The sequence below is a fragment of the Canis lupus genome, chromosome 6 (assembly GCF_048164855.1).
Source record: "Canis lupus baileyi chromosome 6, mCanLup2.hap1, whole genome shotgun sequence".
Classification (NCBI taxonomy): Eukaryota; Metazoa; Chordata; class Mammalia; order Carnivora; family Canidae; genus Canis; species Canis lupus.
Genome location: NC_132843.1, coordinates 39,435,861 through 39,448,132, shown reverse-complemented (window position 1 = coordinate 39,448,132; position 12,272 = coordinate 39,435,861). Strand labels below are relative to the sequence as shown.

Genomic DNA, 12,272 nt, shown 5'->3' with positions numbered 1-12,272 from the left:
TCTCCATTTCTGTGATTTTGAAATTTCAAGGATGTTAGGTGAATGAAATCACACTGTATGTGGCCTTTTGATACTGGCTTCTTTCTTTCTTTTTTAAAGAGTCTATGTATTTATTTGAGAGAGAGAGAACACAAGCAGAGGGAGCAGCAGAGGGAAAAGCAGGCTCCCTGCTGAGCAGGGGGCAGGGATCAAGCAGGGAGGGGCTTGATCCCAGGACCCTGGGATTATGACCTGAGCCAAAGGCTCAGGCTTAACCAACTGAGCCAGCGAGGTGCCCTGATACTGGCTTTTTTTCACTTATCATAATTTACTGGACAATCACCCAGGATATGTGTATTATATGCATTAATAGATTGTTTCTTTAATCTTGAACACTGTCCATGGTAAGGATGCATCTGTTTAACTAGTTAACCAGTGAAAGACCTATGGATTATCTCCAGCTTTTTCTATTATGGACAAAACTGCTATGAAGAGGCTTTTATACAGATTGAATCAAAAATTCTGAAAGTTAAGATGATCTAGCTCAAGAATTGAATTCTTTAGAATTAGTGCCACAATGATTTCAATAAAATCACTAAATATTTTTAGAAATAGGTTCTGTATTAAGCAATTTATAGGTATTATCTCACAACAATCCTATTAAGTAGGCATTATTATACCCCAGTGAAAATAGGGATGGATAACCTAAATCACTTGCTAAAAGTGGCAGCCTTTCCTGTTAGCCACTGCGTGTCGTGTATCAAGTGCTTAAACATTTCCAGCCACAGGGGAACATGAAGACACGCCATGTGATTATCAGACAACTTTTCTGGAAAATCCTTTCACAATCTGAGCTGAGATGTCTCTTGCAGCTTCCATTCATTGTCCCAGTCTTTCTCTTGGGTTTTACAAGCCATTTTGCACATGATGAACTGAAGGTAGTTATGCACTCTATTTTTTCTTTTCCTGGCTAAATGCCTACAGTTTTCTAAAGCAATCATTACACAATACAATACTCCTTAAGTACAATCCATCATTATCAGATTTTATATATATATTTTTAAAGTTATTTATTTATTTTTTATTTATGATAGGCACACAGTGAGAGAGAGAGAGAGAGGCAGAGACACAGGCAGAGGGAGAAGCAGGCTCCATGCACCGGGAGCCCGACGTGGGATTCGATCCCGGGTCTCCAGGATCGCGCCCTGGGCCAAAGGCAGGCGCCAAACCGCTGCGCCACCCAGGGATCCCTAGATTTTATATTTTAAGAGTGACTATTTTAAAAAATTCTATCACATCATTGTTTCATTGAGAATGAAGTTCATTAAAATCGGCAATTCTTTCTCTTTTTTTAAAAAAAGATTTTATTTATTTATGAGAGACAGGGGGGGGGGAACAGACACAGGCCGAGGGAGAAGCAGGCTCCACGCAGGGAGCCCGACGTGGGACTCGATCCCGGGTCTCCAGGATCACACCCTGGGCTGAAGGCGGTGCTAAACTGCTGAGCCACCCAGGCTGCCCAGTTCTTTCTCTTTTAAAAAAATATTGTTACTTATCAAAATTCCGGCAACATCTTTTATGGTGATTGTCAAGCTGATTTCAGAATTCACATGGAAATGCAATGGACCCAAATAGCATAACTAACCTTGGAAAAAAGGAACAAAGTTGGAGGGCTCCCGTTTCCTGATTTCAAAACTTACTACAAAGCTACAGTAATCAAGACTGTATTATTAGCATATGCCTATAGATTAAATGCATCTGACCCACATCTATGAGTCAGTGGGGGAGAGCTGAAAGTTTAGAAAGAATTCCTTACATCACCATCAGCTGATTTTCAACACAGGTGCCAAGACATTTCAATAGGGCAAAAGAAGACTGTTTCAACAAAGGGTGGTGGGACAACTGGATATCCACATATAAAATACTTAAATCGAAGTGCTTATTTACCCAAAGCATACAAACACACTAATTTGAAAAGATACATGCTCTCCTATTTTTTTTAAGGATTTTACTTATTAATTCATGAGAGGACACAGAGAGAGGCAAAGACAAAGGCAGACGGAGAAGCCGGCTCCCTACAGACAGCTTGATGTGGGACTTAATCCCGGGACCCCAGGATCACAACCTGAGCCAAAGGCAGCCACTCAACCAGTGAGCCATACCAGTGCCATCCCCTATGTACAGTGCAGCATTATCTACAATAGCCAAGATACAGAAGGAGCCCACATGTCCAATGATAGATGTGGGGATGGTGTGTGTATAATGGAGTATTACTTGGTCATAAAAAGGATGAGATCTTGTCATCTGCAAAACCAGATGGATGGACCTAGGGTGTACTATGCTATCGGAGAAAGACAAATACATGATTTCACTTATATATAGGATCTTAAAAACAAAACAAATGAATAAACAAATAAGCAGAAATGAACCGACAGATAAAAAAACTGATGATTGCTGGAGGGGGTGGGGTGAAGGGATGGGCAAAATGTGTAAAGGGGAATGGGAGATAAGGCTTCCAGTTATGGAATAAATAAGCCATAGTAATAAAACAAACACCATGGAAGGATGTAGTCAATGATAGTATTATATGGTGACAGATGGTAGCTACACTTGTGGTGAGCACAGAATAACATATAAACTTGTTGGGGTGCTTGAGTGACTGAGTCAGTGAAGCATCCAAGTAATGATTTCAGCTCAGGTTGATCTCAGGGTTGTGGGATGGAGCCCAGCGTTTGGCTCCGTGCTCAACATGGAGTCTGCTGGAGATTCTCTCCCTCTCTAAAATGAATAAATAAACCTTAAAAACAAACTTTCTGAATCATTATGTTATACACCTGAAACTAAAGCAACTGTGTCAGCTATACTTCAATTAAAAAACAAAACAAAACAAAATACATAGAAAAAAAATCAATAAAAGGACAGAACAAAAAATCAAAGCCTGGTTCTCCCTAAGTATTTTATTTTTTGGAGAATGGTAACACTATTCACTTCCTGCATGAGCTGGCAATCAAAGTCACTTCTGCAGCCCTCCTTTTCCTTAGGGGGAAGAAAAAAAGATAAATTAATTAACTAAATAAATTAAATTGGACTCCTACCTCACATCATACACAGAAACTAATTCAAATAGATCACAGACCTAAATGGAAGTGCTGAAACAATAAAACTCTTAAAACATAAGAAGAGCAAATCTTTGTGACCCTGTACCAGATGATGGTTTCCTAGTGATAACAAAAGCTAAAGTGACAAAAATAAAAATACATACTTGGACTTTATCAAAATTAAGAATTTCTGCTTCAGAGGATACCATGAAGAAAGTAAAAGACAAATTCCAGAATGGAAGAAAATATTTGCTAAGAACTTGTATCCATCATAATAAAGAACTCTACAATTCAACAATAAAAAAGACAACCAACTAAAAACTGGGCAAAAGATTTAAACGGACATTTTTCCAAATAAGATACATCATGGTGAATAAGCACTTGAAAGGTTGTTCAGTGCCATAGTCATTAGGAAAATGCAAACCAAAAACATAATATGATACAAAAATAGCTAAAATCAAAAGAACAGATAATAACAAGTGTTGGGGAGAATGTAGAAAAACTGTAATCTTCATGCATTGCTGGTGTAAAATGGGGCAGCTACTTTGAAAAACAGTTTGGTAGTTCCTCAAAAGACTAAACATGTAGTTACCAAATGACCCAAGCATTTCTACTATACACCCAGTTGTATATCCAAGAGAAATGAAAACATATGTGCACACAGAAACTTGCTCACAAATGCTCACAGCAGCATTATTCCTAATAGCCAAAATGTGGAAATAATCCAAATGTCCATCAACCAATGAATGGATAAACCAAGTGTGGTGTAGCCACACAATGGAATATTATTCAGTACTAAGAATAATAGATGAAGATCTGATAAATGCTACAACATGGGTGAACCTTTAACAGGAAGGAAAAGGCTGTCAGAAAAGATCACTTATAGTATAATTCTAATTATATGAAATGTTCACCACAGGTAAATCTATTGAGACAGTAAATTAGATCAGTGGTTGCCAGGGGCTGGGAGAGAACGTAGAGTAACCACTGATGGGTCTCTCTCTGAGGTGACAATAACATCCTAATATTAGGTAGCAATAGTGATTATGCAGCTCTATGAATATACTAAAAACCCACTGAATTGTATACTTTAACGATACTGAATTTTATGGTTTGTGAATCTTACTAAAGCCATTATTAAAAAATGTTGCTATGCAGCCATATTAAAACAGCAATAGCAGAAACCACCACAATTAGTTGTCCTCATTACTATATGTCAGCCAATGTCGTGTAGACATCAAATGCTTTGTATCATTTTATCATTATAGCATCATTTTGCAACACTGAACCAGCTATCACTGTATGACAGACTACCCCAAAACTCGGTGGCTTAAAACAGTATCTTGTTATTATTGCTAACAAGTCTGCAGCTACAGGCTAGGTAGTTCTTTGTTCTGGACCAGGTCTGGTTATGTCCGGTGGGCTTCAGCATGTATCTAGGGTCAGCTGGCTAGTCAAGGCCGGCCTTACCTGGGGTGACTGACTCTGCTCCACACTGTCTCTCATCATGTAGCAGTGTATGGCCTGACTTGTCATAGCAGTGGCAAAGGTCCAAGAGAGCTAAAGAACTGAAGACCTCTTCAAACCTGGCTCAGAATCAGCAGTCAGTCACATTCTGTTACAGCCCGTTACAGTTTGGGGTGCAGGGGTGGGGTGGGGAGTAGACTTGATCTTTCTATGGAATGAGCTAGAAAAATCACAATTTTTCTGACACATGGAAATCACCATACTATTAAAAAATGGAGCCTCTTAAATTGAATTTAAATAAAAAATTTAAAAATAATTAGCTTCTGTACTCCTATTTTGAATAAATTATAAGAAAATGGAGATTCTTGCATGCAAACATGGTTGTTGGACTTAAGAGCCTACATCCTTATCATTATACCATGTTTCTTCCTAGGTGACCTCTATCATTTATTTGTGTAGCTATTTGTTGATTTTAATCTTAGTAATTATTAAAAATCTATTTTATTAATAGTGAACCTTATTTTAGTTTGTAGAGGTCTTCTTTTATGCAATAAAAGTGCTTATAAGTATGCAGTTTTTAACAATTAGTTATAAAGTTAACCAATGAGAACTAGACATTGTTTCGATAAAATTCCAGATCAGAAATTAGGAAACATAAACATTTTCTCACACCATACACAAAAAATAAACTCAAAAGGGATAAAAGACCTAAATGTGAGAACTGAAACCATAAAAATCCTCGGAGAGAGAACAGGCAATAATTTGTCTGACATTAACCATAGCAACTTTTTCTAGATTTGTCTCCTGAGGCAAGAGAAACAAAAAACAAAAATAAAGTATTGGGACTACATCAAAATATATAGCTTCTGCATAGCAAAAGAAACAATAAAACTAAAGGACAACTAGTGAATGGGAGAAGAAATTTGCAAATAACACCCTATAAAGGATCAGGATCCAAGATATATAAAGAACTTCTACAACTCAATACCAAAAAACAAAAAAAATCAATTAAAAATAGGCAGAACACATGTACAGACATTTCTCCAGAGAAGACAAATGGCCAACAGACACTCAAAAACATGCTCAGCATCACTCAACATCAGGGAAATGCAAAGCAAAAACACAACGAGCAGTCACCTCACACCTGCCAGACTGGCTAAAACCAAAAACACAAGTGCTGTTGAGGATGTGGATGAAAAGGAACCCTCGTGCACTGTCGATGGGAATGCAAGCTAGGGCAGCCACTGTGGAAAACAGCATGGAGGGCCCTCAAAAAATTTAGAATTACTACATGATCCAGTAGTTTCACTATTGGGTATTTAAAGAGTATGGAAATGCTATTAAAAAGATATATGCACTCCTATGTTTATTGCAGCATTATTTACAGTAGCCATAACATGGAAGCAGTGTGAATGTCTTTTGATGAATAAATGAATATGTGGTACACACGCATATATGCATCCACAATGGAATATTACTCAGCCATCAAAAAGATGAAACCTTGTCACATGCAATGACGGCAGATAGAGCTAGAGAGTATGATGATGACTGAAATAGAGAAAGACAAAGACCATATATGTCTTCACTCAAATGTGGAATTTAAAAACAAAACAAAGAATATAAAGAGATAAATGAAGAAAAAAAGACGAAAAAACAGACTCAACTCTAGAGAATAAACTGTGGGTCATCAGAGTAGAGGTGATGAGGGGAATGGGGAAACAGGTGAGGGGGTCAGAGCATACACTTACCGTGACAAGCACTGAGGAATGTAGGGAAGTGTGGAATCAGTATAATGCATACCAGGAACTAATACAACACTGTATGTAACTCTGCTAGAGTTAAAAAAAAAAAAAAAAAGATGAAACTGAGTTGCAGTTTTCAGTTTCAGCATCAAATGAAATTCAGCTTTTATTTTGTTCACACAAATTAGAAATCTTGAGCCACACCGATAAAGAGCTGCAAGTGGTAAGCTTTCACAGTATTTTCAGTTTCTATTTAAAAAAACTTAGGCAAGCAAAACTGCAAAGGTGCATTGTCAATGAGTACCAGCATGTGGAAAGGGATCCGTCTTCTGAGCAGGTCTCAGCAGTGGACTTAAGACATTCAGTAAACTCTGTTGTGAACAGATGTGCCATCATCCAGGCTTTGTGGTGCCCTTTCTGGAGCACAGATGGAGTAGATTCAACATCATTCCTGGGATTTTCAGAATTGTCAACGAGCCTCGGCTTCAGCTCACAGTCACCAGCCACGTCAGGCCCTAGTAAGAGAGGCAGCCTGTCCTCTGAAGCTGGGAAGCCAGACACTGACCTCTCCTCTCAAGCCACAGAAGCCCTAGATGCCAACTCTTCCCACAGAAGGCTGTTTCGAAAATCTGTTGGTTAGCGTAGCACCTTCAGTGATTCTCTCAGCTAGATCTTCTGGAGAATGTGCTGCCTGCTTCACCTTGCACTTTTCTGTTACAGAGAGAGGGCTTCTTTCCCCACACCTCACACACCACCCTCTGCTCGCTCCAGACGGTGCTCCGGCAGCTCCCTCCCCTTTCTGGGCCTGGATGTAGAGAGGAGACTTCGGCTTCAGGGGATGCCATGGCTGCTCTGAGGTTTGGTTCGGTCCAGACCACTCAGACCTCCTCCACATCAGCAACAGGCCAGTCAGCTTCCTCATCGTCTGCGTGTTCACTGGAAGAGCGCTCTGCATCTCCTTCAAGAACGTTGCCTCCGCGTTCACAACGTGGCTAACGGTCTGGCGCCAGAGGCCGAGGCTTTCACTGTCTTAGCGCTGGACATGCCCTGCTGGCTCCTGACTCCAGGCCTCAGGGGTGCGACTCCCTCTCCCCTGGACACGTGGAGGCCAGCATCGAATTATTAACTGGCCTAATTTCCATACTGTTGTGTCTCAGAGAGGAGGGAGGCCCCGTGGGGAGGGGCAGAGACGAGGAACAGTGGCAGTGGGCAATCGTAACACACGGTGACCAAGTTTGCCATCTTATGTGGATGCAGTCTGTGACACCAACCCGCCCCCGACCATGATGATGGTAACGTCAACGATCACTCATCACAGGTCACCATAGAAAAATAACGGAAATGTTTTAGATATTGTGAGAATCACCAAAATGTGACACTGAGATATGAGGTGAGCAAATGCTATTGGAAAACTGGCACCAACAGGGTTCCCACAGACCTTCCATTTGTAAAAACCCAATAGCTGTGAAGTGCAACCCAGCCGAGCACAGTAAAACGAGGTACGCCTGAAATTACAATGTTTCATGCCCAGATCCCATCTCAGACCAATCACAATTTCTTGTAGGGAGACTTAAAATACATTGGCACTTAAAAAAAAATTCCCCAGCTGATTCCAATGTGCAGCTAAGACTAAGAACTCCCACACAGATGTCAATCGTTAAGGGAATTTCAACCTATTTAACATGGAGTCTTTGGGTATGATTATTCAAACACTTAAACATTTAGGACATACTTCCTCAAAAAGCCATAATGAGACTGTCAAATGCCTTACTTTACTGAAGACATGATATACATAATGATATTATCTTGATTTACCATTCTAGGAATTCAGACAAAAAAGATGTATTGGTCTGCTGTGACTTTTTCTCTACTGAAGCTAGACTGATTTTCTGGTGATTAGCAATTCTTTTTCTAAACCGATGGCTCTCAATTGGGGCAATTTTGCCCTCTGGAGGACATTCAGTAATGTCTGGACGAATTTTTCGTTGCCACACCTCGGGGGAGGGGTGCTACTGACATCTAGTGAGCAGAGGCCAGGGATTTTGCTGAACATCCTGTCATGCACAGAAGAGGCTCCCACAGCAAATTACATAGCCTCAAATGTCAATAGTGAATGCTGAGGTTGAGAAAGATTATTCTAAATCCTGAGTCCTTTAGGAAAAATCTGGTTCACAGAGACTAATCTCACTGCTTTCATAATTTCAGTTAGAAAAAAAACAGGATTTGTTATGCTGCTTTCTGTAATCATTATATCTACTTCCCCAAGTTTGGGTTCTTAGAGAAACATTTGAGCTCTCAAAGTAAAGGAGCTTCTTTGAAACAAACTGATTATGACAAACTTGAACAAGTGCAAACTTCTATAAGCTCTGTGTTCTACCACCAGGTATTTTTGCTGGAAACAATATGTATTCGCCCTCCCAAGGATAAGGGAGCAAGGGACAATGCAACGGATTAACTCTAATGGAGAAAGCAAAGGGAGGAAATGGGCAGAACTAGGATTTTTTCTGAGGCTGGGGACACCCTGGATTCTCAACAAACTGAACCTGCGAAATTCCTCAAGAACTGGACTCAAGCAAGACTGGTGAAACATCTGAAAGGTTTCTGAAGGCTTCACAGAAGGCATGTTACATGAACACACATGCCTGGTCTTCACACCCTAGACCTTTAGGGCCCGGGGTACATGTAAATTGATCTCAATCCAATGGTACATTTAGATTCTCCTTTTGAAGTGGAGATGGATGAAGCCTTAAAGAAAAGGATATACAAAAAACCAATCTGACCTATTGCAGTGCTCATGTTACAGGTAACTTTTTTTTATTTTTTTGCAATGTTATTAGCAAAAATTAGCAGTATTAATAACACTGTTGATGTAATAAAAATTGTCCAAACTTCAGTAAGGTGTCCAAGTTAAAAAGTTTTTAACCTTTTAACCTAATCAAAACCATTTTTATAAAGACTGATAAAAAGAGATTGCTATGTATATAGGATTATTCAACTGCAACACTATTTCTATTAAAATGGAAAGAACCTAAATATCTGTCACCAGTGGATAAGGCATAGCCATACACTGGAACATCATGCAGCTGTTTAAAAACAAAACAACCGGGATCCCTGGGTGGCTCAGCAGTTTGGCGCCTGTCCAGGATGTGATCCTGGAGTCCAGGGATCGAGTCCTGCGTCGGGCTCCCTGCATGGGGCCTGCTTCTCCCTCTGCCTGTGTCTCTGCCTCTCTCTCTCCCCCTCTGTTTCTCTCATGAATAAATAAATAAAATCTCAACCCTAGGAGCTCTCTGCATACTAATTAGGAAAAATCTCCAATATATATTAAGGAGGGAAGAAAACGCACAGAACAATGTATACAGTTAGTCATCATTTGTGTAAAAGGGGGAAAATATATATACAATTTGTTTGTAAAAAGGTACATATTTTGAAGGATATACAAAAACTGATAATACTGGTTGCTCTCAGGGATTAAGAACAGGTTCCTATGGGAGCAGGAGAAGGGAGAGTGGTGTCTTTGATATTTTTTTAATCTGAATTAGGTTGCTATTACCCAGCAGAGTAAATTTTACAAAATTAAATCAACAAACTCTTAGTGAATCCTTTAAAGTTAACCCATAATTTCTCGCATGAACTACTGGACAGATAACCCTGCTGCATCAAACTCTGTTAGAGATTGAAGATAAGTAATTAAAAGTAGTGGGTCCTTATCCCAACCTGGCATCTAAATCTACCTCAGGGCTGTTTGATAAGACCTTTGGGCTCAGACGAGTACCTGTCACATAACTTTTCTACAAGAGAAAAACAACATGGTTGAAGATCCTACAAGTCTTTCTTCCTCCTCTCTGGGCTTAAGTGTCCTACCTATAAAACAAGGCCACTCGGGTATGTTTTCCAGGCTCTTTTCCCCTCTGGTAATCTAACTTTTACCAACTCAAGAACAATGACAGTAGGAACATATAAAATAGATAAAAGAGCTGTGCTGGTCAAGGCAGAAATCAGGAGCGTCTGCGTTGATGTTTCCTTATTTCCAGTGACACAAGCACATTGGGAAAAAATCTAGGGTTCAAATAACGAACATATTACTAACACTTTCTGTAAGTCAGGGACTGCTTCTGCCTGCGTCTCTGCCTGTCTCTCTCTCTGTGTCTCTCATGAATAAATAAAATCTTTTTTAAAAAATTTAACATTTGAAACCTTATTTTGAAGTTTGTACTGAAGAGGTTTTCCTGCTTATCTATACTGCATTTAGACAACACCCCAACAAGAAAGCACCATGTAATGAATGTTTAATTGCTTCTATTCTAGTAGGCAAGTCTGAAGGCAGCTTAGCAAAGACTGCTGCAATACAGCAGGACCAGAGAACCCAGCTGTCTATTTACAGCTTGAGGACTCATGCCAGAAGCATAGCAGCAGGAAAATACAGGAAATCCAGGCAGCTTGGTTGAGTGTGGATCACTTTGCTTGGGGCAAACTTTCAGATGAACCACATCCTCATTTGAATTACAGCACTGGGGTGCCAGGGTTGCTTAGTCTGCTAAGCATCAGACTCTAGATTTCTGCTCAGGTCATGATTTCAGGGTCCTGGCATCAAGCCTCGCATCCAATTCCACATTCAGCGCGAGTCTGCTTGTCCCACTCCCTTTGCTCATTCCCTCCCATCCCCCCTGCTCATGCGCTGTCTCATAAATAAATAAAATCCTAAAATAAAACAAACTCTTGAATTAAAACACAAAACCACAATCCAAAGCAGGTATTCTGGAGGTCAATCATGATTTGGCTCCTCTTTCTGCATTAGTTTTCAGCTGCTGTGACAAATTACTACAAACTTAGTGGCATAAAACTACACAAATTTGTCATCTCAGAGTTCTGTAGTTGAACAAAATCAAGGTGTATATGTTTGGTTGTGTTCTTTCTGGATGCTCTAGTAGAGGACCTGGTTTTCTGACTTTTGCAGCTTTTAGAGGCTGCTCTTTCATCTTCAAAGCCTGCAACAGCTGGTCAAGGCTTTGTCACATAGCAGCATTCAGATGTTGACTCTTCTCCCTCTTCCATCTTTTCACAGCTCTTGTACTTACAGTGGGCCTACCACATAATCCAGGATAATCTCCCTATTTTAAGGTTAGCTGATTAGCAAATTTAATTCCAACTGCATCCTTAATTCCCTCTTGCCATGTAATATAACATATGCCCAGGCTCCAGGGACTGGGCCACGGGCATCTTTGGGGGACCATTATTCTGCCTTCCATACCTTTCCTGGTTCAAGTAATTCAGGTTTCATTCATTAGAAAAGGTCACTTTACTGAGACTTAATAGGCACTGAAGCTTATACAAAAGAACAGGGTACTATCTTGTGTATACTTAGGCGACAATTCAGGAAAGCCAGATGAAGGCAGGGACCACAAGCAAGTAACTTTCTTCTCTTTATATACTGGTGCAATGGAATCCCATTAAGTGGCTTTTCTTTGTAACATATATAATTATGTTGGTGATGACAAATTTTTACTATGAAGACAATGCGATACAGTGAAAAAGGTTTTTAGGACAGGTAAAGCAAAATGTAAAGATGTTACTGGACTTCTCTGAGCCTCAGGCTTCTCATGTATAAAACGGGGATTAGGATGATCTATCTCAAAGTGTCATTCTAAGAATCAAGCAGGAATGTGTGTTCTCCAGACATAGCATTCCACAAACGTTAATTCTCTCTCCCTTCTTAGATTTTAAGTATCTAACATTCTTTCAACATTTCCACCATTCACTTTGCATTAGGGCTATACAACCATACAAAAGAAGTGCTAGATCTAGTCCCTGCCGTCAAATTAAAAATGTTGGTAGGGTATCACATTTGCGTATCTGACACCATTAAAGAAAGACCCAAAGCAAACCTAAGTGGGCTCCATGAACGAACTGAGACTTAAGACACGGGTAGGGGGGATCCCTGGGTGGCTCAGTGATTTAGCGCCTGCCTTTGGCCCAGGGCGCGATC

General features: G+C 40.0%; 1 protein-coding gene across 11 annotated transcripts in view; it reads right to left on the bottom strand.

The window, feature by feature from the left end:
* The window catches only part of DAP3 (death associated protein 3), a 34,362-nt gene that overhangs the window by 20,791 nt on the left and 1,299 nt on the right, over positions 1-12,272 (bottom strand). For 2 of the 11 annotated variants that reach the window (XM_072829867.1, XM_072829870.1), the window contains exon 2: positions 6,293-6,376. The exons of 8 other annotated variants lie outside the window; for them this stretch is intronic. The gene's annotated coding sequence lies outside the window, so the exon portion shown is untranslated. The remainder of the gene's footprint in view (positions 1-6,292; positions 6,377-12,272) is intronic. One more of the 11 variants, XM_072829868.1, reaches the window with a different exon arrangement.